The following is a 26,143-nucleotide window of genomic DNA, read 5'->3' on the forward strand; positions in this document are numbered from 1 at the left end:
CAGGGACCAGCCTGAGGGCCGATCACCAAGCTCAGGGAGTGAGTTTGTCCTCACCCTCTGTGTCCCCCGAGGAAGCATTCACTGTTCTTGGGGAGCAAAGTCTTCCGTGGTGAGTACACTTGGATGCTGATGCCTGCGCCTTGAGGTGTAAGAATCCCCTTTTCTTTGGCAGACCCCTCCCCATGGGCAGGGCAGTGGCCAGCGCTGATGGCCCGTTGTGTGCAGAGATGTGCTCCAGGCAGGCAGGGCTGCTGCTTGAGTGCCTCCTAGAACTTGGAGCAGTTCACCGCCCGGGGCCGCCCCCTACCTGGGACAGCTGAGGAGCCTTGAGAAGTCAGGGACAAATAGAGAGACCTTGCCAGATCTCGATGCCCTTGCCTGCTCTTGCAGAATGCCATGATTATTAATACCTCGCTCTTGGAAAAGGGCTATCGGTGCAGCTTTGTAGGAGAGCAGCCATAGAAAGGGAACATTAAATGAGCAACTCCGTGGGTGCTTCTAATCCATTATAGTGTCTGTACCTCCATAACCTGTTAACTTAAACTCTGGCCACCTACTGAAGTGGTTTTCAGGAAGTAGCAGTATTCTGCCGGACCTCATTTTGCAGGTTATGATAAAAGTGATTGAATGTCAGGGAGGCCAGGGTCTGGTTCTAGGCGAGGGTTGGTGTTCTTAGCCCTCCCACATGACGGGAGATGCTCACCCCTCCATCAACACACCCATGTTCCCTTCCTCCCCTCCCCCCCGCCCCAGAGCTCACCTCCAACTTCAAGAATTAGTAAAATACAACCCCATACACATGAGGTGGCCTCTCCAACCCCTATTAATACTGGGGAGATAAAACTGTCTTCAGAGGAAAACATCACAAAGAAACTGCACCTAGTCACGCGGACAGGGTCCCAGTGACGGTAGCTATCCACGACTGAGAGCCAACTGTGTGCCGGGCTCTGTGCCCTGCAGAGGAACCGCAACGCAATTCGCGGGGCACAGTACAAAATAAAAACGCCTGTGAGACCGCCCTGGCCACACACTACATGTGCACCAACTGGCTTAATGCTGGCAACAGATACCCTCTCCAGCTTACTGATGAGCAAACAGAGGCTCAAGGAGGGATGCGACTGCAGGCGGGAAGGGTTCGCAGTGGTCCCCGTGGAGAAGAGGCGGGGGGAGGGCTGAGCCTTCACCCAGCACAGGGCGAAGTCGCAGAAAACACCAGAGGATGCGGGCGGACCACCCAGAGTCACGCTGTGAGCGCTGATTTAGTTTCAGGAAAACACTATCATTTGTCCCATTAAATTAATGTTGTTAATTTGAGGTTCATTGGTTTTGCAGTTTGTTTTTATTTCATGTATAAATTTGTTTTAGCTTTATGGTTGTAGAAGAACTCTATGCATAACGAACGTGTACCTAGTTTTATGTTTGTACATATTTAACTAACATTATACTAAATGTAAATTAAGGCAACACAGAGAAACCACAATATTTTCCCTTTAAGTGGGGCCTGCACATTATTCAAGGAGGGAAATGCACCTGTTGTTCCCGAGGTGAAAGCCACAGGGGATGCTCAGGACCCTTCCCCAGTGGAGAGGGAGGGGAGGAAGTGAGCGGGAGGGAGGGAGTTAGAGAGAGGGAAGGCAGGTGGCTCCTCCCACCCCCTGGCTGTCTGACTGCTGGCAACTGAAGGGCCCCCGAAAGCCTGTCTGGCCCAGGCTCCCCTCCTGGCTGCTGTTTCACACTCCTTTGCTTGGCCTAGGGAGCCCTCAGCCTTGTGATACAGATCCTCAGCGAGTGGCCCTGGCCTTGAGGCAGGGAAGGGGCCTTTACCCTGGGGCTTAAAGCCACCGGTGTAGGGATCAGTTATGACCCCCTGAGGCTGTGTTGCTAGCTGACTGTGACAGGTGCCTTGGGGCTAAAGGCCATCACTGCCCCCCCCCCCCACCATCATCTCAGTCTCAGTCCCATTCTCACGACAGGAGCGTGTTTGAAACCAGCAGTCAATATCTTGCCACTCTGAGTCCTCTCCATGGGCAGCGTCACACCAAGATACATTTCCAACTGAGATGCATGTCAAAGACTTTCGCGAGAAGGTTCACGGGAGCATTATTGACTCTAAACCGGAAACAACCCAGGCACATCAACTGCGGCACATTCTTACAGTGGAATATTATACACCACCGAGAGGACCAAACTTCTGTAGATGAAGTTACAATAGATGAGTCTCACCGACATAATCTGAGGAAGCAGCCACATGCAATAAAGTCCCACTATAGGACTCCATTGATATAAAGTTCAAAACATGCGAAAGGACTCTATGATGTTAGAAAGGCAGGATAACAGCTACACTTGGGAGGAGATGCAGGAAGGAGACCCTGAAATCTCCAGCCCAGGCTCAGCCCCACCCACTCTGCCCAGCCCAAGTGGCTCAGAGCTCTCTCCGGGGGAGCCCAGGCATGAATATTCATGAGCCAAGTTACTGAAAGCCTTTCAAACGCCCAGGCAAGGTCCATGCCATTCCGGAGGTAGACTGGGCCAGGTGGGTGCAAATGAGGCATGAAAGTCATCTCCCACCTGCTCTGGAAACTGTTCTTGAAATGAGGCTGCGCCAAGCTCCCAGCCCTGCCGGACTCAGGACACTCCCACCAGCAGGCGGCTCCCCAGTGGCAGCCTTCGGCTGCCGGTCTCAGTCTTGCAGGGCCCAGCACAGAGCCTGGGACCCCACACCCCAAACCAGGGATCTTAATAAGCAGCTGGCCCCTGCACAGAGCACACTTCACCCTCTGTCCTTCGCAGCTTCACCACCATCTTCCGGCCACCTGGCCGCCTTCGGTTCCTGGAACACAGCCTCGCTCGTGCCGTGTCCTTTGCCTGGACTCCCGCTGGCTCCTTCTCATCTTTGTATTCCCCTCAGAGGGGCGCCCCTCTCCGTAACTGCCCCGCCTGGAGTGGCCATCCACTGCTTTCCGACTCTCCCCACAGACAGTACGCTCGCTCTCGGAGAGCAGGAGCCGCGTCTAGTTTTGTTCACCTTCAGACACCAGCAGCCTGCCCAGTGCCGGCCACGTGGAACACGGGGGGTAAGTGCCGGCGGGTGAGCAGTGCAGCTGGTGCACTGGTGCCCTGGGTCTGCGACACCCCCAGGATGCTCTGAATGGGGGTGCCTGTTAGCCACGTCCTGCCTCTTCCACCAGCCCCACCTCCAGAGCCCTGAGCCAGCCAGCTCTCCCCTTCGCCTGGTGTTTGTGATCTGATGGTTCAGAGTCCAGACTCCCCTGCAAGACCCCTGCTGACTACTGCCTGGAACCTTCTTTCTAGAAAATGGTCCCAAGTAGGTTGGATTTAGGAGGCCAAGACTGATAGTAATAAAAGCTAATCTTCCCTGAGCATCCTGTCCCGCACTTGCTAAGCCCTCCACACACACTATTCCTTCAGCCCCCAGAATGACCCTTTGAAACAGGTGCTCTTATGACTCCCACTGCACAGACGAGGAAACTGAGGCTCAGGGAGGTGAAGCAACCCAGATTGGCAGGACTTCCCAGCTGAGCTCTTGCTGCAGCCCTGGTCCAGGATTCTCCTGAGATTTGAGCTGACTAACTGGAACACAGAATAAAAGTGGGAGAGTGTGATGGGACCGGAGACTGAGGGAACGTGGCAGGGGAGAGACGCACTTCTTGTCTCGTTAGCTGCCATTGGGGGTCTGCACTGGTACAGGGCCCCTTAGCCTGGTATTTCACTTTTCCAGGGCACAGTTGGGTCTCCAGGGAGAGGCCAGAGGCAGCGTGGCCAGGGGATTTGACCAGGACTCTTGGACCGAGCAGCCATGGTCAGGGCTTCACTTACATGTGTGGTGGGCAAACCTGGGTCTGGCTGTTAGACTCTGGGTCAGGCCAGAGCCTGGTCCATAAGGTGAGGGAGTGGTCAGGAACGTGGGTGCATGTTTTCCCCTGCAGAATGAATTTACGGAGCACCCACAATGTGCCAGGCCCCAGGTGGGCTTTGGGGGATGGGAGGTGAGGAAGTGAGGAGAGACTTAGGCAGGGAGGAAATGCTTGGTGGGGCATCTGCTGTGTCCTCAGAGGCCCCCTGCACAGGGGACACTGGAGCTGATTCTTAAAAGGGTTTGACTAGACAATGGGGTCTGGGGAGGGGGTTCCAAGCAGAGGAAACCGTAGGTGCCCTGCTGTGGGGTCAGATGGGCGGTGGCAGGAGCACCTAGCCCCTTGTTGAGGATGTAGTGGAAATTCCTTAACATGTGGGGCCCGAGAGGCATTGCCCAGTGTACCCTGTGTGTCCTGGGTGGGGGAGCTGTGGCCACTGGGGGAGGAGCTGTCCCTTCTGGTTTCCTGCTAGCTCGAAGTTGCGTTGTTGGACTTCCAATGAACATTCATGGCATAATTAAAATTAATAATTGGAAAACACAAAATGCATTTTTATCCCATTAATTAACAGGAGGACTGGTTTCTTCCTGTATGACTCTTCTTGTGAGATGAGACTAGAGCAAGCATGTCAAACTCGCGGCCCACGGGCTGCACGCCTTGTTTATTTGGCCCGTGTTAGCCTTTGAGTTTGACATGCTTGGACTAGAGGCTCAGTAGTGGCTTCAGAAGTTAGAAGTTGGGCTTTCTGTCCCAGAAGATGTCCTGTCTTCATGCTCTAAGACTAGGGCAGCCCCTGGGGTACCCTCAGCAGACACCAGAGTCACTTTGCCTGTGGGCGGACCTGCCCTCAACCCTGGCCTGGGCTCCGTCCCATTGACTAGGGGTTTGTCCCATTTGCTCTCATGCTCTGAGCCTCTGGGTCCCACTCCTGAGCGGCCTGCACTGGCCTTGTTACCACAGGAACAAACAGCCCCTTCACAGGAAGACAATTTTCTCTAAACAAACACCACCGTCCTGCAAGGTTCATCTGACATTTGCTTCTTCTTAAAGAGACAGCAACTGAGTTCTGAGAAATAATCTGGGAGCAGAGGGGCACGGAACGCCTGTCAGCTCAAGGCTGGGGCCCTGGGTGGGAGGAGGCACACCCCATCAAAGCCTTTGCTTGCTCACAAGGTCACGGAGAAACCTGCCCCCTGCCTCTGAGGACCGCTCAGCAGTGACAGATCCGAGTGGAGGGACTGACCACCTGCCCTCTAAGTGTGTTGCAGGAGCCCTCCCTGGGGCTTGGGGACCTGAGCCAGCTTGTGGGGCTGTGTGTGTAGGTGGGATCTCTTCAAGGCTCTAATAGGGCCATGCTGTGACTTGAGGATCCAGCTTCTAACTGCCCCCCTCCTCACCCCCCCGCCCCCCAGCTTTCCAAATGGTGGACAGTGATGGGGGCCCTGTCTTGGAAAGCTGTGTCCATTGGGCAATGACAAATAAAACAAAAGGAGACAAGTCACTGAGGCCCCACTTGTGGGAATTCTCCTTCAAGATCTAGATTCAGAAGGACAGCCTGCCCTCAACGTTTCTCTCACTCTCTTGCTCACACCAAATCATGCCAGACACCTGGTGGCTTTCCTCCCCATATGGACCCCGGGGTGGCAGATCCTAGGCAAGCAAATCCTAGGTGTGTGTGGCATGATCACAACACAAGGCCGACTGCTCAGTGTTCCTGGGTCTACGGCCAGGCAGCGCTTAGGAGTCGGGGTTCCAACCCCGCGCTACCATTTCCTGACTGTGCAGCCTTGGGCAGATCCCCTTACACTCTGGGCCTTGGCGTCCTCTTCTGTAAACGGGGAGTCGTAATAGCATCTGCCTCACAGACAGCGAGGATTTAACACGGGACAAGCGCTGAGCATCGTGCCAGGCTCCCGGGAAGCACCCGCTGGCTTGCATTGCTACCCGGGAGGGAAACAGACCCCGCAACGTTCGAGACCATCCCAGGTCTCCAGATTCACAGATGCAAAACACCTGGGTCAAGGCCCAGTCTTTTGGAGACATCTCATTTTTATGGAGCACATTTAAATGCACATCCACCCACTGCAAGTTAATCACCTTTTCAGTCTGACAAAAATGTTCTTTCTCACCCACAGGCTGTGGTTCAAAAGGGCTTTTTAATTTATTTTTTTAATTTAAAAAATCCAGTCAGAGATGCTGCTGTGTGAGGAGGGAGAAGCACAGCCAGGTGAGTTTATGGGTGTGGGGGTGGAGGGGGGGGGACGCTGACTACTCAGGAGCCGTGTGGCTGCTCTGGAGCCTAGCGATCGTGCCGCGGCTCAAGGCCACTTCAGGGCACGGGACCTTCCGGACTCCTTGGAGCAAGGGAGGGCCTGAGGGCGGAGCATGGGGCCGGCTTCTTGGAGGACGTGGCATTTGCACTGGCCCCAGCGATGGAAGGGTCCTGGCACGCGGGCCTCCTGGCTGCTTTGTGGAAACAATTCGGTTCTCTGTTTTCACTCAGTGTCCGTGAGCGCCTGGAAGTCACAGACACACTGATCACCCTGCCGCTCCCACAGACCACGTTCCTCCTGTGGGCCGGCGTGGAGCAGTTTTTATCCCACAACAGGAAAACTTAATTGGAGAAGTAATTGATTTTAAATTTCTTTGCATCTCTTTCGCTTAGAAACAAGCCCTGACTCTGGCGGCCCCGGCTCCGCTGAGTGGAGCGGACCGGAGATCGCATCTTGACAAACACATGGCCGGCGCCAGCGCCCTCCTCGGGAAGTCCTCAGCTTTAAGTGCGTCAGAGCGTCACAGAGGAACTCCTTTCTGCAGGAGGGAGCACGGGTGCTGGGAGTTGATGAGTTACAGCCGCGCGCATGGGCACCTTTGTGAAACTGGCATTGGTTTGGGGACACGACCCAGGTTCTCGCCTCCGATGGGCAGCGCTTGGATCCTTTCCTTTCTGAGATGCAGGCAGGGGAGCTCCACCCAGCTCAGCCCTGGCCCTACTTCTCCTCGGCCCCGAGCTTTGGATGGCTGCCCCTAGCCTGGCATTTGGGGCCTGAGTGCTCTGGCAGGCCTCCCCTCTCTGGCTCCCACTGCCCCCGAATGCCTGTGCCCTGTGCTCCGGGATACAGCTGCACCCCATTTCCTGAATGTGTCCGGTGCCCTCCAGTCTCCAGGTCTTTCCTCACATTGTTCTGCTGGCCATTTACTTTAACCACACATACCCTTCTGGACACGATTCATATGCCAAATGCCACCTCCTCCAAGAAGCCTTCCATGACTGCCATACCACAAGCACTTTGAGTCTCTCCCTCACCCGCCCTCTCCCTGGGAGGCAGAACTGTGTGGCAGAAAAGCCATGTGCCTTAGAGTGGGACTGTCTGGGTTTAATCCCACCTCTGCTACTTTCTGACCCTTGGCCCTGGATGCTGGGACAGGACCTTCTTGGGGCCCATTGTTCCCGAAGAGCTGAGGTGCACCCAAGGCCTGGGGGTACCTGAGAGAAGGGCTGTGACCACTGCAGAGGACACTGGGGACAGAGGGGACGCCACCTCTCTGGCTCTCATGCCACCTTGCTCATTGTTCCTGGGTCAAATGAGCAGCTTCCTGCCCTCCGTCCAGAGACAAGGGTGAGGGTGTGTCAGAGGCTGCTCTCCATACCCCAGAGGGGGGGTGTGTAGGCCGGGCCCAGGGAAGCACAGTGAGGGTGGTTAGGGGCCGTTGGTCAGGGAGCTCCGGGCTCTGCCCTCCGTGAGGGTCATTCATCAGGAGCAAGGGCAGCTCCTGCCATTGGCCCCCCAGCCGTTGTGTCAACATTGCGATGGCGCCAGAAATCCCAGTGGAACCCGGACATGGGACATCCAGGTTCCTTCCTGCCCACGGGGTAAGTGCGAGCCCACCACCTGGGGGCGGGGATAGCAGTGGGACCGTGGAGGCTGCCAGGTCTGCAGCCCCAGGGCAAACCAGGACAGAGCCGGTGGCTGCAGGTCTCAGCGGGCCTGGAGGCCCAGTTCTGACCCTCCCCCCATTGGTCTGTCCCACTTCAGTCCTGAATGGTGCAGACCAGGGGCGCCGCGGGTGCCTAGTCAACACTGAGTAAGTGCTGTGTCTTGAACCCCGTCTCCTAATCTCTCCTCTGAACCTTTCTATCACCTCAGGGCAGAGCCCTTTCCTTCTGTCGCCATCATGTCTGCCATCCTTAAAGCCCAGCTGGAGCCGTCTCCTTTCCGGAAGCCTGCAACCTTCATGATATGCCATGGCACCTGTCATTCAGACCTTGTGGCTTAGTCCTCCATACCCATGCCCGGCCTTCTGCCCATGCCCCTCAATTCCCTGCATGGGTCGGTGCTCCAGTGTGCGGGCCCTGGGCCACCGCTTCCTCCTCATCCCGAACAAATGACTGGGCCCGACTCCCTTCCCTGGAATCTCTGCTGAAGAAAACCCCTCTGAGACAGTGTTTCAGACTCCAGGGACGAGTGTGAGGCCACAGGGTGGCAGGGCAGGTGTCCTGCAGGTGGGGGCACTTGGACCGACCAGCAACCTGTCCTGGCACAGATATGGCCTTAAGCCTATTGTTCCACCTCCCAAGCTGCCCCAGCCCTTGGCTGGTAATGCAACCTGCGGCTCCACAGCATAGTAAGTGTGTGTGTGTGGGGGGCATAGCTCGCTTGGCACAGCCCAGCAGTTAGTTATTTCCACTTTCCTTGGCCATCAGTTCACTTGATGAGAAACAAAAATGGAGCAATGGCTGCTGAAACAAAAAGAATTTTGTCTCAATTGCATTTGTATTCAAATGGGTGACATAAATTCCAGTGCCTTCCCCGAGCGAGCGTGCCAGGAGTGGGGCCCCGCGTGCTGGGGGTGCTGCCGCCTTCCTTCCCCAAGAGAGCGGCCAGGATGAAAAACGAGGCCTCAGAGTAAATCCTCACAGTCAGTCTGTTAGCAACAGCATCAGCGATGCGCCGGGAGGGACCCGTCCTCGGGCCGAGTGTGCCCCTCGCAAAGGCGCTCGGGAATTAATTATGGGATACCGCAGCTCAGGACCAGAGGAAGGGCGTGAATGCTAAGACGGGATTTTATCTCTGCCTGCGCCAGGCGGGAAGCAGGGGAGGCTCTGCGAGCTCTAAATGAACAGACTGTTTAGAGCCGCATCGATCAGGGGCACATTCAGCACAGCGCCCCTCCCGCGCCAGCACCAGGCCCCTGGGACAGCCGGGCTGGAGACAGAGCGGCTTTCAGCCTGGCCGCTCTCTTGGGGATGGAAGGCCATCAGGAGGCCCGCAGCCTCCTTTGTGGAAACAGGAGCCTCAGGCCTGAGTCTTCCTCTTAGCCCAGGATTCTGCTTCCTAGCCAATCAGCAGCCCTTGGGGAGGTGGTCCCACAAGGACGATGGGGGGCCCCAGGACATGAATGTCTGAAATCCCTGAATTTTAGCTCCAGACACTTAGGCTGGGCCTTGGGCATGGGCTCACTGGGGTGAGGCAGAGCAGGAGCCACAGGAAGGGAGGCCTGTGGCCCCAAACCGCCCTCCCTGGAGCATCCATAGATGGTTCTGAGAACCAGCCTGCCCTCCACAGTGGTCATGGCAACACCTGGACGTGGGCAGGCCAGGAGACAGCGCCCATGGCTCCAGATACCTGCCCTTTGCCTGTGTGGTCTCTTTCTTGAGAGTTCTCAGACTCTTTTTTCTTGGAGACGACCCTGTAAGACCCCATTGAAACGCCAAGGCCCTGGCCGGGTGGCTGGCTAGCCTGTCAGCAGGTAGCAGTCCAGGCCCAGCAAGGTGAGCTTCTCACTCTGGTGCCATGTGTCCTGGCTACAGCTTCTCCATGGGTCTCAGTCACTGCCCCCTCCCGCTCCACTGCAGACAGGCAACTTCTCAAAGACCCTCCCACCCACTCGGAGGCCCTAGGCAATCTGATTAAAGTAAAATACATTTAAGGGGAAAGTACACTGGAGAGACAGGACATGCAGGAGAGACGGGCTGTGGGGTGGATGGGGAGTGTGGTCACACTAAGTGTGTGGTGCCTACAAGTAATGACCAAGGGGACACGCGGGGATGCTGACACCTGTGGCTGGAAGCCTGGTGTCTGGAGGTGTGGGTGGGTCAAGACCCTCCTGAGGGGAATGTACATCAAGGAGAGAAGCTCACGAAGTGTCTCAGGACGGCCCTCTGCCTGCTTTGCAAAGTTTACCATTTGTCTACGGCTGCTTTTGTGCTGCAAGGTTAGGGTTAAGTCGTTGTGACCGAAGCTGTATGCTTGCACACCTAAAGTATTTGCTATCCGGTCCTCTATAGACAAAGTGTAAGAGGCTGGCGGAGGAGAGGGCTCACTCGCAAAGGAATCGGACAAGTGGTGGCTGAAGAGGTGGACGGTGAATGCGTGTCTGAAGGAGAGAGGACCGTGGGCTCAGAGTTCAAGTCTGATAGAGACTGAGGTGGGTCCATTGGACATGCCAACTGCAGGTCAGGAATGGCTCTCAATGCCCTCATCTGTACAAGTGTGTGATGGAGGTGGTGAGGGGAGTGACAGGAGTCAGCGGCGAGGCCAGGGAGTTGAGAGGAGACCACCCCTTTAAGGTGCTTGGCTATTTCAGCAGGAGAGGGGCAGGGTGTCTGGGGCACCTGGCAAACTCTCCTATTTCAGACCCAAGCCTGGAAAACTTTTCTGAAATGTCCGAGTCTACTTTCCTACCTTGGTTACAAGTGTTCAGCCAACTTCACAGACTAGGTGTTGCCCGAGGACATGGGAGCTGGGGTGTAGTGAGAGGAGAGAAGCAGCCCAGGGCTGAACCCTGCTGGTTGTACTGCCCTGGTCCTGGCCCTGGCCTGGGGCGACCCACCGAGTCTTTCCCCATCTTGTACTCCTTTCCCACACCAGAGCCCAGAACACAGGTCCGCCCGGCTAAGGCTCTGCCCTGCAGGGTTTCTGACCCGTGGCTTCCAGCCCTTCTTCCTGGGTTGCGCTGGCCTCTGGGTTCTCTGTGCAGCCCCAGAACTCAGCCCGCCAGGCCTGGCCCCAGCCCCCTGCCTCTAGGCACTTCCCTTCCTGCACCCTGTAGGTGGGCTCTGGGGCCTCCACCCCACCCGGCACAGCCTGAGCCCAGTGGCCCCACTGCAGGAGGGGTCGTGTAGCCGCCAGCCTCCTAGAGCGTGCCCCCGCGATTCATCACAGTGGTGCCCCAGCCAGGCCCGGGCCGGCCCGTGAATACGAAAAAATAAAAAATAATGAGTGTGAAGTTAAGTAGCAAACTCATCATTGGAAGCTCTCACGTTTCCCGAGATGAGATGATTCCCATTAACCAAACACCTTCATTTTCAGAAAATCCATGTTCACAGCTTGCTCTGTAGAGCCTGTCCCCACAAGTGATGATTTATACTTTATTACAAGGCGAAAGAGACAAAAAAAAAAAAAAAATCCTCACTAAGAACAAAAAAGCCCACTGACTCTTCCCAACTCCCCGGGCCTTTGATTTAAAGGGACATTGTCATCTCTAATGTTTTCGTCCGGAGGAATTAGAGAGCGCCACCACCATAATTCACGAGCTCCTGATTTAAGGGGCAGCCTCCGTGGTCTGGCTTCCCTGTATTTCCCTTTTTATGGTTCCAGAGAGTATTTTTCCGAGAGATAATAATGTTGGGAGATATTTCTCCTTTGTCAGGTGGAGGCCCAAGAAGAAAATTAAAATAGGCCCTTTTGTCCCCCCTCCCGGAGGCCAGGCTGCGGATCGAGGAGGACTGTCGTGGGACACACGCTGCCATTTCATCTTCCATGGCCTGATGTGTCCCCACTGCGGAGACAGGGAAGCAGACTGGCGCGCCCCCCGTCCCCCTCCCAAAGCCTCAAATTATCTTTCACTGCTCAGCTCCTTCACTCCCCGACTCCCAACCCAGCCCACAACCACAAGAGCCTCTCAGTATCATCCCTTTTTGTGGCCTGTTTCTGTTCCTCCTGTTGCCTCCATGTTGGGGTCCCCATCACTCTCTCCTGTGGGTGTCTCTAGGTCAAGCAGGCTCTGATCATGTCCCTCCCTGCTTCCCTGGTCTCCCTGACTTCACTGACAAACACAAACCCTGTGGTCTGTATCTGGGGGCCTATGGCAGAGACGGTTTTGTATCCACCTAATCCTTTCCCTCCTGTGGACATAGCTATAGACTACATTTCCCAGCTGCCCCAGCTGTTGGGTGTGGCCATGTGACTGAGTTCTGGCCAATGGAATGTGTCAGAAGGGATACTAGAAATCCTTGCTGGGTTCCCCAAAAATCTATAAGGTCTTCCACTCTATCTATATACTGTCCAAGTACAGGGCATCCAGTAAATAAATCTGACCCTAGGAGATGGTAGAATCACCAAAATGAAGATGCCTGGGTCCCTGTGTCACTGTGTGGCCACAAATGGAGCCCCAGCATTGAACTTCTACACGAGGAGGAATAAGTCTGTACTGTGTTAAACCCCTGAGATTTGGCATTGGCATGACTGCAGTTAGGCTCCATAACACAAGCCCTTGCCCCTCTGGGTCTAACCTTTCCCTCCAGCATCAGCTTCTGTTTCTCCCTTACTTGTCCATGACACGAAGGACAACTGGCCATGCTAGATGGCCTGGGGCCTTCCTAACTTTACACTTTTGCTTAGTCTGTTATCTGTGATGGGGGGATGCCTTCCCCTATTACCATATCTGCTTATGAACCCCCACCCGTCCTTCTCTGAAGACTTCTGGGATCTCTCTGCTTGACCTCCTCAGGTTCCAAGGCAGTCTTTTGTCAACTACCTCACAGCCTTTTGAAAATCCTCACCTGAGGACATGCTTACTGATTTGAGAGAGAGAGGAGAAAAGAGAGAGAGAAACATCTATCCACTGCCTCCTGTACTCACCCTAGGTATGTGCCCTGACTTGGAATCAAATCTGCAACCTTTTGGTGTATGGGACGATGCTCCAACCAACTGAGCCACACTGGTCAGGGCTCACAGCCTTTTTGCATAGACTTTGAACATATATTCATTTCCTGTAGGAAACCAACTCCTTGGGGGCAAGGACCAACTATCACTCATTCTCAACTCGCAAATGTTGAGGGTATGCAGCATGCTGGCAGGGTGCCCACACTGGAGGCAGACTCCTTGATTTGAGTTTCCATTCTACCACCACTACTGACCCTTTAGTGCCTCAGTTCCTATTCTATAAAATGGGGATAAAAAGAGGACTCCATCTCAAAGGATGTGCTCCCAGGGAGAGAGGGAAACACCCGGGCATGCTCCAAGTACCACCCTTCTTTGGTGCAGTCATCTATTGATTGTGGGTCACTCCCACCCCATCTCTGATGACTGCAGCTTCTGGCTGTCAGCAGTCTCTTGGATGCTCCTCCTGTGTTAACACCGGATGATGTAAACATCAAGTGCATTACCCTGCCAACTCCCCACCTATGGGCCCTCACTCCCATGATTATATCCTGGAGTCTAGACATTGTCATCACAAATAACGGCATCCTGAAAAATTTTATCTTCAGGCATCCTCCTCTCTGACCACTTCCCATCTCTTCTGATTTATCCCCTCTGATATCCAGACACCAACAATTCTTCAACTCCACTGGGACCCACAATCTACCGACCAACCATTTAATTGTGTCACTTCCACCATGATGTCACTTCCTTCTCACCCAGCATTAATCCATGGGGTTTACATCATTGGAATCATACATTGCACACACCCTCAATTTCCTGCCCCTCTTGGCAGACCCCAGCCCTGGTTAGACCTGTCTGTGTGCTCCGTGCTGCGTCTGTGTAGCTGAATGTGGCTGGGGAAGTGCCCTGCTGACTGGTATCCCTCTGAATTCATAATTATGGGCCTCAAAGGGGCCGTTATTGCTGCCCAGGGACCACACTGCCTTCTCTCCATATGTCGCCCTCCCACTCTTCCGGACAATTGTTCCAGACTTTCTCTCTCCTCACACCTCCACGTCTCTTCTTCCATCCTCACTCTCAGCCATGACCTTGCTTCCTGATGCACTAAGAAACCACACATCCACCCCGGCTCCCACCACGTCTCCCCACCTATCTGTACCTGTGGGCACACTCCCAGGCTTCTCTCCTACTAATATGGATCTACCAGCCACTCTGTACAGCAAACCCTCCACCTGGGCACCAGATTCCACCTGCCCTACCGCCTCTATTTCCAGGCGTATAACCTCTTCCTTCCACAGCATCGGTGTTACCCTTTCTACTTGATGATTCCCATAAACACACAAACGTGTTGTTACTACCTCTACTGCTACCCCTCCAGCTGCTGCCCGACTCTTCTGTTCACATCCCTCAGCAGAGTGCTCTGTGCCCAGTGTCTCCAATTCTCCTCTACACACTTTCTTCCTCTTAAACCCAATCTAATGAGGCTTTTGCACACCCCCCCATGTCATTCCACAGACACTGCCCTTCAAGATACCTTCAAATTATGAATCCAAGGCTCTCTTCTTTGTCCTCATCTTCACGGACCTCTCAGCTGCATTTGGCACAACTCATTTTGGTCTTGGCTCCCAGGACATCACACTGGCCTCGTTTCCCTCCCATCTCGTGAATCTTCTCATTCTCTGTTTGCTAGCTCCTCCTCGTTTCCCCGACCCCTTCACGTTGGGGCCTCTTTGGGCTCAGTCTTGGATAGGCTGCTCCATCTACACTCACCACTGGAGGGTCCCATTCAGCCTCACAGCTTTAAACACTGGCAATATGCGAAGGACTTCCAGATTTCCCCCTCCAGCGGCCCTCTCCCCTGAACTCCATCTTGTATATCCACCTACCTACCTATTCATCACTGCCACTCGGATTTCTGACAGTCCCCTCACACTCATTGTGCCCCCAAATTAACTCCTGGTCTTCCCCACCAAACCTACTCCACCCCTGGTCTTCTCCTTTTCAGTTAACGGCAACTCCACCCTTCCAGTCCTCATGGCCCAAACCCCAGTCAGTCATCCTGGACTCACCTCTTTCCTCACAACCACGTCCAACCCATCAGCAACTCTCTTTGGTACTACCCTTCCACATAGACCCGTAATCTGACTCCTTCTCACCACTGTTGTGCCTGTCACCTTCATCGTAGCCACTGTGATCTCTCACCTGGATTATGGCAACAGCCTCCTAATTGACTGCATGCTTCTGCCCTTGCCCTGTGACAGCAACAGTCTTTTCTTAAAACAGCAGCCAGAGCGACTCTTTTAAAATACAAAGTCAGATCATGTCGCTGCTCAACGCGAAATCCTCCAAAAGATTTTCTCTTTCATGAAAACAAGTCCTTATGCTGGCTTCCAGGGCCCTCGAGGCTCTCTGACCCCCCTCCTTCCCATGGCACCCCAGCCACCAGGCCTACTCTCATTCAAGGGCCTGGGATGTGTCTTCCCCAGCTGACCTCATGGCTAGTGCCCTCACCCACCTCACCACCTGACTCAGGTACCCCATCTCCGTGAGGCCTTCCAGGACTGCCGGGTTTAAACTCTGCTGCCCATGTGCCCACTGCCTGCCCTGCCCCCCCACAGGAAGGCAAGTCCCATGAGAGTGAGGATTTTTGTTTGAAACCTGCTGAGTCTCTGGCCTGGAATGGAGCCTGTAGGAAGTATCTGTGGTGTGGATGACTGTGTCCTGCCTCCAGGGCTTTCACCTGCTGACCAACCTTGGGGTGCTGGGGTGGTGGGTGAGGCTCAGATGTGGGTTCTGCTCAGGGGCGCCTCCGAGGCCACACGGGCAGGACGCACTGGCCTGTTTCAACTGCATCGGGAGGCGCTCCCGACAGTTGTGCCTGAAGCACCTGTGAGAAGACAAACACCGGTGCCATCTGGAGAAGATGGCTCTCCAGGGCTCACTCGCCGGCTGCCCGGGGCGGCTCGCACACCAGGCTGCCTCCCACCTGCCGTGGGCAGATCGCAGGCACTGTGAGTGGGGCACAGATGGGACAGTGCCGGAGGGTTGGAATTCTGGCTGAAGCCTGAAATGAAAAACCAGGGCCAAGTATCCCCACGTCTTAAAAAAACAACAGTAGGCCACTTAGTGGTCGTGGCCAAGTGAGTCAGCGGTTCTCAGCTTATCCACCCCTCCACCCTCTTCCTGCAAGCCCACAGGCGGAGAAGCCTCCGGTTCACTGGAGAGTGTGCGCAGAGGGCGAAACTGATTTCCTGATTATACCTCTGCGGTGGTTCAAGAAACTAGTTACCTGTGTTTGTCCCAGTACCAGCCTGGATCCCTCGGGCCCAAGGATGACAGCAGCCTTCACAAGTCAAGGCAAAAGTCAGGGGCCCCCAGAACCCTACCAAATCCCGTGCAAGCTAAATGGAGGCTCAGAGCATATGGCCGTTAGTACCTTACTGCCTCCTCCCCAGATTCAGAACCTGTGCTCCTCCTTCGGTGGGGAGCACCGCCCACGTTCCCACCCGGCTGCAAAGGGCATTTGGATCCCAGTCCACCTATTGATCTTGGGCCTCCTCACAGCGTCCAGCCTGGGAGCTTCTGGGAGGCACTTGGTATGGACTTGTCAGACACCACAGTTTAAAGGGACTTACGGGTGGTTTCCCACTATCTGGTGGAAGGCCAGCTTTTGGGGAAAAGCGAGTTCTACCAGGACCGCAAAGCGTGAAAAGAAGCATGGGTGGGAGTGGTCCAGGCTGGAGACCTCTCTGCCAACCAGTGGCCCAGTTAGCCCAACACCCCCGTGGAACCATGGTGGGCCGCTAACCTGGGCTGGTGCTACGTGTGGGCAATAGGATGGCCCCCCCACTACCAGAGAGGGGCCCCTGACTCTCTGTTCTTAATCTTCTCTGGGAACCACTACAGCCACACTAAACCTTTTCTCTTTACTGCAATTAAAAAAAATCCATCATGGTCTTCAATCCTTTTGTGGCTGCAGTTAGCTAATTATTGATGGGAAAGGGAGCAGGGAAGTCAGACATTGTTGAGCATATTCAGCTGGGAAGCAAAGCCTGTTTGCTTCAACTATAGCTTCACACCTCAACGAATCACAGCCTTGTCCCTGCAAGGGGTTAACACCCCTCCCTTCCCCCCGCTGGTACTGGATTGTACTGGGTTGTCCGGGGAGCAGAGAGAGCTAAGGACATGCGTAGTAGAAGTAAAAGAGGCAGAGGGGAGGTGTCTAAGTATAGAGGCCTGTCTACAGGGGGTGGGCCCCAATGCAAGCCCACGAAAGTGTGGGAAGCTGATTGGTTATTTTGAAAAAGCTTCTGGTTCCTCCCAAGCCTGAGAATACATAACTACAGGTGACCCGCACGCCCCCCGGTGCGTTCCCGCTTTCTCTCTCCATAGTCAAAGGCCATGTGGACTCCACACACAGGCTCCAGGTGGGAGCCCGGGTACCGCAGCACAGCAACGGACTGCAGCCAGGGACACAAGCCAAGCTAGCCAGATGCTGGGCTGAACTAAGCTTTAATATGGCACGGGATCTCCGGACATTGACCCTGTTTTTGGCTCTGATTTTCCATGGCTGCACAGACAGAAATGGGAGGTCCAAGGGGCATCCTTTTGATTCTGCATGACAAATAAATATTACCACCAGGCCTCCCTTCTGGGTCCCCAGAAATGCTTTTCCTCATGACATTGCAAGAACCCCACTTCCATCAGCAACACTTCCAGCAAATATTTACCAAGCACCCACTACACATGAGGCTACAATTACACCTATGGACAGCTCTAGGTTTCTCCCTCTCTTCCCTGTCTTCCTGCTGCAACAGAATGCCTTGGGCAGTACCAGCCTTGCCTGCTCACAGAGGCAGCCCTCCTTCCTTTGCCCTTTTGTGCCTCTTGGGTTTGTTACTGCCTTGTCCCTTCTGCCGCTGTCTTTGTCCAGGCACTCTTGGTCCCATGGCCTCTGTCTGTATTTCAACCACCTACTATCTTCTCTGCCCTCAGTCCCCTGTCTGCCAAGAGGGAGAAACCAGGGAGGGGCAGGGCAGTGGGCCCGGAAGACACCCTCAGCCTTTGGGGCTGGAGATTTGCTGAGCAACTGTCCTGATAATGGAAGGACCAGCCATCCAGAAGGTGTTGTTGCTGCAGAGGACACCTCAGGAGGGTTGCTGGCCTGTGGTCTGGGGCCTCCAGCATTCCCCATACATGCCTGCTTCAGTCCGCAGCAGCCTGGGTGTGCCCGTCCTTTCTTCTTTCCCAGGAGAAGACACTTTCCTCTGCCTATCCAGATCCTGTCCGTCCCCAGAGCCTGGATCCCAGCTACCTCCTGCTAGGGCCAACCTGGTGCCGGGACTTCTGAGTGCCCCAGCCTCGGGTGTGGCTCACGTGCTGTCCATCCAGTAAGTCGCCATACTTATGTGAATGGACCTCCCACACTCTCCACCCCCTAGCACCTTGTTCCTGTGTAGCCCACAAGCTGGACCTGCAAAGTGGTAGGGCTTTGGGGGACATGGTCACAGAGGCTGGAAAAGGTGGCTGGAGAGGAAGGAAAGACCACAAGGCAGAGGACAGTGACCTGTGCTGCAAGTACTCCTGGGTCAGACAGACTTGGGGAGGCTCAGAACACTCCCAGGAGGCAGCCTTGGCTTCTGAGGAGCCCCTGGGAGATCTGGGCTCTGGAAGGCCACGGCCATTCACATCCCAAGCCTTCTCAATGCTCCTCTCCCAGGGAGCCAGCTTGGAATGGGTCATGTGACCTTCAGTCCTTAATTGCTTGTTGAAGTCCTCACAAAAGCTTCGCAAAAACACTGAGACTTACGAGGACATCACGGTGCTATCCTCGTAAAAGCTGACATTTCAATGGTTCTCATTTTATATTTTTGCAATGAAATTCTTTGTTTCCTCTGCAGCCATTTCTGAGTATTTACTAACAACCAGAAATCTCTCTGTTCCATTCTGTTTCTCCGTGGTGCATAGTGTCAGACTGGGAGCGGTGGCACGTGAGCCTCAGACCCAGACCCTGGTCTGTGGCCCTGCGGGGAGTGCTCACCAAGGATAGTGGTGCCCAGCCACCCTGCTCCTGTCTCTCCCTCAAAGAGGAGGTTAAAAAAAAAATCAGCAAAGCATCATATTTTAATGAGTTTTCTTTGCAATTTGTATATAATAGATTTTCAATAACAACCTATAATTAGTTCATTTTCTCCTATTCAATTGCTCTGCACTGAGGCCATTGACAGCTTCCAGCTGGGATCTTTAAAAATGGAAAGTGCTTGAAGGCTCAGCTCCAGATAATGGCTAGAAAGTGCTGGGCCCAACAATACAGCTGTTAGGAGCAAAGCATGCGTGATGGGAAAGAGGCGTCTGGGTTTGAAACTTCCAAGAAGAAGAAGAAAGTGGTGGAGGGCCAGAGGGCTGGCAAGCAGCAGTTCTGGCTCAGAACTGACCCCTCTCCCCCATGGTGTGATGAGACTGCCCCACCCCGGAGCCCTGTACATGCACGGTGTGTGGGGTGGGGCATTCCACCAGCCCTGCTCCCATGGGGGTGAGGGACTCATCAACACCTCCCTGCCCCCACCAGGGGCTTCCAATGGTTTTCTAGCACAGCCAAGGCTGTGTGTGTGTGTGTGTGTGTGTGTGTGTGTGTGTGTGTGTGTGTTGGGGGCAGCACGCCCTCAGCAGGAGGCCTACCACAGAGTCCAGGCACTGGAGACCTTAGACAGCAGTTCTGCTCACTTTTCTGTCCTGACAGGCATCACTGAAAGGCTTCCAAGGCCAAGTCCAGCTCGCCAGCTGATGCCCAGTATCCCCTCCAGCCACGTGCCTGCGCTGGGTGCACCTGCAGCGATGGGGCCTCCCCACTCCCCAGCAACTCCCGCAGGCTGGGCAGCTGACTCGGGGAGGCCTCCGCAGATCTGCGCTATGCCTGCCTTCTGGCCTCTTGGGCCAGTCCTGCCCTCTGGGACCCCACACATCAGCCATTCCCGCCTGTGACAGCCTCCTCACTCACCCGAGCCCTTTGCCCCACCTGTCTGAGCCACCTTTCTCCTTGCCCTTGGCTGGTTATTTGCAACCTGGTGTGTGGTCTCATCTCAAATGTCCTTGTCGGATCTCCCCGGGGAAAGCAGGTCTTCCCAGCCAACACTGCACCGGTGTTCTCCGTCCCACCTCCTACTTGGATGACCTGGCCGCTTTCCCTTTTCCCAACCACCTCCCTGACAGAGGGCAAGCTCTGTGTGGGCGGGGCCTGTTGTCCTGCTCACAGCTGCAGCCCACAGAGTGGCCTCTGTGAGTGTTTGCTGATTTGAGGCTCCCCTCCTCCTAAGCTCCCAGCCTCAGCTGCTAAATCTTCCCTCATGCATGGTCTCCCTGCCCTGGCCAAGCTCCTCTAAAATGTTCTGGTTGGCTGGCCTGCCCCTTGAATGGACAGTCCAGTAGCTGAGTGAGAGAAAGGGCCTGCACCCCTGCCGGGATGCTCTCCCCCTTTTCAGAGAGCCTGGCCCATACCACACGCCCAGTCTTCCCACAGTGGTCCAATATGGTGCTGCTTCCTTGGCTATTTCTGGCACTGACCTGAGTCAGGGAGCTTAGGTCTGTGCTCAGTGGGTTTGCTCCAGAGGTCGACCTTCCTACCCTGCCCTCCCCTCCTTCCCTGCCCGGCCAGGGCCCAGCTCGGGGGACTGGAGCTGGCAGGGTCTGCAGTTGGCAGCAAGGCCGGCTGCGGCGGAGGCTCCAAGACCCCGCGCTGTGCCTTCCTCTGTGGGTGTCGGGCTCACTTTGTGATGTGGCCTCAGGTGGGAGGGAGGTAGCCATGGGGCTGAGCGGAGGCTGTGCAGGTGTGTTTTGGGTTCTCAGGCGCTGAGCTCAGAAGATATACAAACCCAATTCTATGCTAATAAGTTATTTTCTGTACAAACCCACATTCTACGCTAATAAATTATTTTCCAAGGTGTACAGATTAGCACAGGGACGGCCAAGCCGACCGCTGGCCAAGCCTGGCCTCTCGAAGCCAGGGTCTGCGGCCTTGGCTGGGGACGTGGCCCTGGGACCCAGACACCACAGGGCTGAGGAGCGGCCTGAGCGGGAGCCCTTATCTCCACACACAGTTGTTGGAGGCAATCAAGCAGCAGGCAGGTAGGTGGCTTAACCGCCTAAAAGAACACATCCTGAGGAGGGCTAAGTGGGCAATTAGTGGCCCTGGGAGCAGAATGGGAGCTTTGTGGGACAAGCAGCTTTTGTCTTCATTCAGGAAGCATTAGGGCCATGTGGGCCTCAGGGGCGCACCTCACACCCCAATGCTCATTCAGTGGATCAGGGATGTCTGGGCTGGGGAGCAGCCATGGGGGTGCCCTTATCGGCCTGGTACAGCCTTGCTGGTCTCCCCAACCAGGGTCCTGCCTGTGGGACCCCAACAAGGTGCTTCCAGTGCTCCCTCTTCCCTGGCCCCTCTGGGACCCCTGTGACAGGCACATTGTGTCTGGACCCCTTTTTGCCAAGTGTGTTTCTCCAGATAGTTCATCCCCTCACCGAGTGAGCATTTACCAAGGGCTTTCTGGGTGCCAGACCCATGCCAGGCAAGAGCACATGGTGAGCAAAACAGCTTCTGCCTCATGGAGCCTCTGGACTAATGTGGACAAGAGGGCAATGGCACGCACAGAGTGACCGGGGCTGGGAGGGAGGGGCTTTCTCACCAGTGTCTCCACCCCCAACACTGACCTACCTGGTCAATAATTACTTAGCACGACTACACGCAAGGTATTCTCATCACTTTACCTGTATTATCTCATTTAGTCCTGAGTAACCCTATGTGGGGTGTAACCGCAGACCAGCTCTGACTGGCCATGTCCTGTCAGAGACGACAGAATGAGCTGCAAGCCGTGCAGCCACAGCACGGGCAGAGGAGAGCCGGGACCAAAGTGTCTTCCCCCCACAGAACCAAAGGGCAGGGACACAGCGGATCCCGAATTCCGGAACCCCGCAGAAGCAAAGGTCCCTTGTCTAGGAAGATCTGGTGCTGCAGCCCCTTAAGTTCCACCCCAAACCCTCGATTGGGAGGCAGATTTAAGCCTCATGTCCTGTCTCCCTTTGGGATGACTTAGCAAAAGCTTTTCTTTTCTCAAAAGCCGGTGCCATAGTATTGGCTTCTATGCGTGGCGGGCGGCGTGCCCTTGCTCAGTCACAGAGGTGATTCTGCCCACCGTACGGAAGAGGAACTTGAAACCCAGCGTAACCTCTGGTCAAGACCTGCCCAGGGTCCCACAGCTAATAAGTGGCAGAACAAGGATTCGAACAAGGTCTGACTTAGTCCACATCCCTAACCATCAGGCCACAGCCTTGTTACCGTGTAGAGAAAAACTCAGGGCTGTGGGCACACAGAGGAAGGTGAGTGGAGCTGTGGAGGGGGAAGAGGGATTAAGGAAGACCTCATGGAGGAGGAGACCGCTGAGTCGGGACTTGCCATTTAGGGAACCAACTGTGGGGACAGTGCGAGTCTCATTACTGGGGAATTCTAGTGAGTTGCAAAGTGTGCTTAAATGTATGAGAAGTTTCCAGAATCAGGCATTTGCATTCAATCCCACTTCTTCTACCTGTTGACTGTGTGACTTTGGGTCAGTTACTTAATTTCCCTCAGTTTCAGTTCTTCATTTGTAAAATAGGAACGTAATACACAGTGCTGACACATGATAAGTGTCAGGCGAGCCCATTACTAACTGAAGTGATATTGACGAGCAAAACCACTCAGATGGCACGCTGACTGCCTTCGGGCGCTCCTGGGGAGCCTCCTTGAAGCCCCTCTTTCTATGCTTGAGGTGAGGAGGAGAAAGTACCCCCATGTCTGCCCTTAGAAGGGGGTGGTGAGACTCACAGCACCTTCTGTCTTCCAATTTTCACCCCCCCCCCCAACTCCCGGCCACTCCAACTTAACTGTTATATGCCCTTGAGAAAATGAGGCAACAAAGGCAGTGAATGGTTTGTCCCTTTGGGATTAGGGGAGTGATCACACCAATGGTCCCGCCTCAGCCCACACTGACACTGGGGTGCAGGCATTACTTGTTCTCCAAACTCAAGAGCCAAATGGATTCAGATATAATTTTCGATAAATCCCATGCCGTCTGAAGTCTAGCTACTCACTATCCCACCCTCAGGAACCAATGGGAGGCTGAGGCGGTCCTCTGACATCCAAACTCCCTGTCTGAACTACCTGCATGAGTAAGGAGCCAGGGGGGGAGGGCGCGGGGGAGGGAGGTTGGCGCTCGCCACTGTATTTTGTCACCCTGCTCATCCCCCGGCGGCTGTGAGGACTGACTGAGGTAGTGTGCCTGGCCTGGTGTCTGACCTGTGCCGGGCATGATTTATTCTAGGGGATAATGACATGGCTCCTTCCTTTCATTTTGCAGCAACAATGCAGAAAAACAGTTGGTAATTCACTGGGTGACCATTTCATCTGTTTCACAGAGTTGCCCTGGATACCGAGGTATTGCAATAATCCGATGAAATCCCTGTCTTCCTGCCTGCCTGCCTGCCTGGAGCTGAGGGACAGTGTGCGGCCCACACAGCCAACTCCCCATGGTCCCCCAGACTCGGGTGCTCCTCTGGACACGGTGCATCTGAGATCCCAGAACGGTCACACTTGAGGCCTCCTTCCCGCACTGCTAGTTGCTCAAACCCTTCCTTGGCATCCAACACATTGCTCTCACAGGATTCATTAAAAGAACAAGTATCTTTCTAAAAAGCAGGAGAAACTTGTAATGCATTTGAAGCGAGAAAAAAAATCCTCATCTAAGCAACATGGTTTTCCCAAAATCCCAGCCCAAACATTCAGGAAAGCGCAAAAACATGCATTATTGAGAAGCTTTTTAAACGAGCAACTTTCAGATTAATTTATTGTGATGCACAGACAGGGCTGGTACACATCCTGCTCACAGTGAGTCTGGGGCCTGGGTCTCTCCCTTGTAGCCGGGACTAGCGGCTGGTTCTGCTGCATGCTGGGTGGGGCCAGGAGGAAGGGCAGAGGGCACTGTGCCTATAGTTCCCAGGTCAGCCGGTGATTCGGAAAACCAAAAACAACTTGAACAGATTGTTTGGGTGATAAAGGAGGATGAGAGGGAGGCCACCATCATATCATATTTCACTGTACAGAGATGGGTGACTGGGAGCCTTAGCTCCATCCGACAGTTAGAAAGAGGCTGAACTGACTCCATGGTTGAGGGACCTGTCCTCTGCTCTTCTCTCTGTTCTGCAGAGAATGGTACGTACAGCCCACCAGGAACCAGCTCGGCTGAGCACGGGCAACCAGCAGCCCTGAGGTTCCTGACATCACCCTCGGCAGCTGCGGACAATGACAAGCACGTCTTCTGATGAACGGCTGTGCCAGCTGCACAAGCAGATGTGATGTAGGAGGCTCCAGCCTCCACACTAGTAAATACAACCCACTTCTCCAGGGAAAATGCCAGGACGCACCCTGCCTGGTACCCAAAGGACCCTGGCAAAACAGAGACTAGAAAATAAAAATTTAAAGTCAACCTTTAAAAATTAAGTCCAAAATGTAGCTGCTGACATATTTGAGCTACTATTTTCTGAATTGTAGTGAGATTTCTTTAATGCCCATTGATTTCTGGGTAATAAGTTGTACCTACATGTCTCACTTCAATGACCTATTTAACATTCACTGAACCATAAATCCATCCCAGCGCTCTGGGACTTTAGAGTTCCTATGACTTTGAAGAACCGTTGATCCCGCGTGCGCCGAGTGCCGCTTGTCAGGCCTTTATGGGGGGTTAACTCATTCTGTGGCTTCCTTAATGCCTGTGAGTTTACATTTTATTGCATATCTATTATTTGGGTTGGGCTGTGATGAATGGTTTGGCTCAAAACAAGTCCAAGATGACAGCAGAATCTAATTTGTTTTAAAAATGATGATCACTGTGCTTTTCAAATAATCACCCAGGAATAAAGGAAACAGACACCATATTGCTCTTTGTGAGACACCGGGCTGGAGGTGGAGCAATGATGACCCTCCTTTTCCATGGCAGCTCGTGGCTGTCAGGACCATTGTCAGGGAGGCCAGGCGCCTTCTCTTCCATCGGGGCAGCAGGGATGCTTCTGTCTCCTTGCGAATAACGCCAACAGCTTCCTGTTTGGCCGCAGACTGATTCCCAGGAACAGAGCTCCTGAGCAGAGGCTCCTGTGGTACCAGAAGTGCGTGAGCGGTGCCATTCCCTGCGGAACGTGCCGCTGTGGGATACGTGAAGTCCAGCCTTGGCCCCTGGCTCTTAAAATGCACTAACCTCTTCCTTCACAGCTCCTTTGTCTCAGAAGTGTCCTAGAACACGGGATGCTGCTTTCCTGTTGTGGGGGGCTCACCTCCCTGCCATCTGCCTTGACCACCCCACTCTTTCCTTGTCCGGATTCAACAGAGATTGAAATCATCAGGAGGCCTCGGTTTGGGGAAGGTGGATGGAGAGGATATTGCAGGAGCTGGACTCTGGGACCGGAGTGATGTGCAGGGCAATGCTTAACAGCTGGCTCTCCAGACGAAAGAGACCCCCCACTTTCCTTTTTGTGTCATTTCTGTGTTGTAAATACTCCCACCAAGGATGATTCAAGGCTACCAGTTGTTTGTCTGTCTTGAAAATTCCTGAAAATCTAACAGTGGGCTCTCAGGAACTAGGTCTAAGGAGCTGCTGATACTTCCATACATTCTAAAATTTAGAGATTCATTTCAGGGAATAAGCTCCTTGATCCACAAAGCCAACAGCCTCCACAGCAGGCTAAGCCTGCCAGTCATTCATACCTTATTCTGAACTATCCTATAGCAGACATCACTGTTAAAGCAGATATGGGCAGGGAGGAGGAAGATGGGAAACCATGCCTAGTTACCGCATTACAAGCGGAGCCCGGTGCTTGGGGCATGGGCTTTGGTCCTTGGCAACAGGGATACTGTGAATGGAAAAGGCATCCCTGCATCAAGTTCATGAACATTTCCTGCGGGGAAGAAGCACACTTGTTGCTCTTCTCTTATGTCACACAAGTACCTCTTCCATCTGCCACAAGAGCCCTTCTTGCCAAGGACTCCTTCCCAGGCCTTGTGGGTGTTTGGAGTAACAGCCGCCAATAGGAGATGTCAACAGGGAACACCGACACCTTTCTGAAAGTGGGGCTCCAGGGAGGGGTGGGGGATGGGCAGAGGGGCAGGGTCTGTGGCTCAGAGGCTCAGTGCATCCTGGGAGTGTCTCACACCTATTTCTCAAATTCCAGGGCCTGAAGGTCAAGTTCAAGGACACATCACACAGGGCGCACATACCACCTGCTTTAAGCAGAGCCTGAATACTCTCTGACACAAAGGGGCTTCATCTCTTTGGGGCCAAAAATCAACCCCAGCACCACCTTTAC

The 26,143-nt window shown here is 54.3% G+C and overlaps 1 protein-coding gene across 1 annotated transcript in view; it reads right to left on the reverse strand.

The window, feature by feature from the left end:
• The window catches only part of FSTL4 (follistatin like 4), a 334,585-nt gene that overhangs the window by 65,886 nt on the left and 242,556 nt on the right, over nt 1–26,143 (reverse strand). The gene's annotated exons all lie outside the window — the stretch shown is intronic.

Source organism: Eptesicus fuscus, chromosome 6 (genome assembly GCF_027574615.1).
Source record: "Eptesicus fuscus isolate TK198812 chromosome 6, DD_ASM_mEF_20220401, whole genome shotgun sequence".
Taxonomy (NCBI): domain Eukaryota; kingdom Metazoa; phylum Chordata; class Mammalia; order Chiroptera; family Vespertilionidae; genus Eptesicus; species Eptesicus fuscus.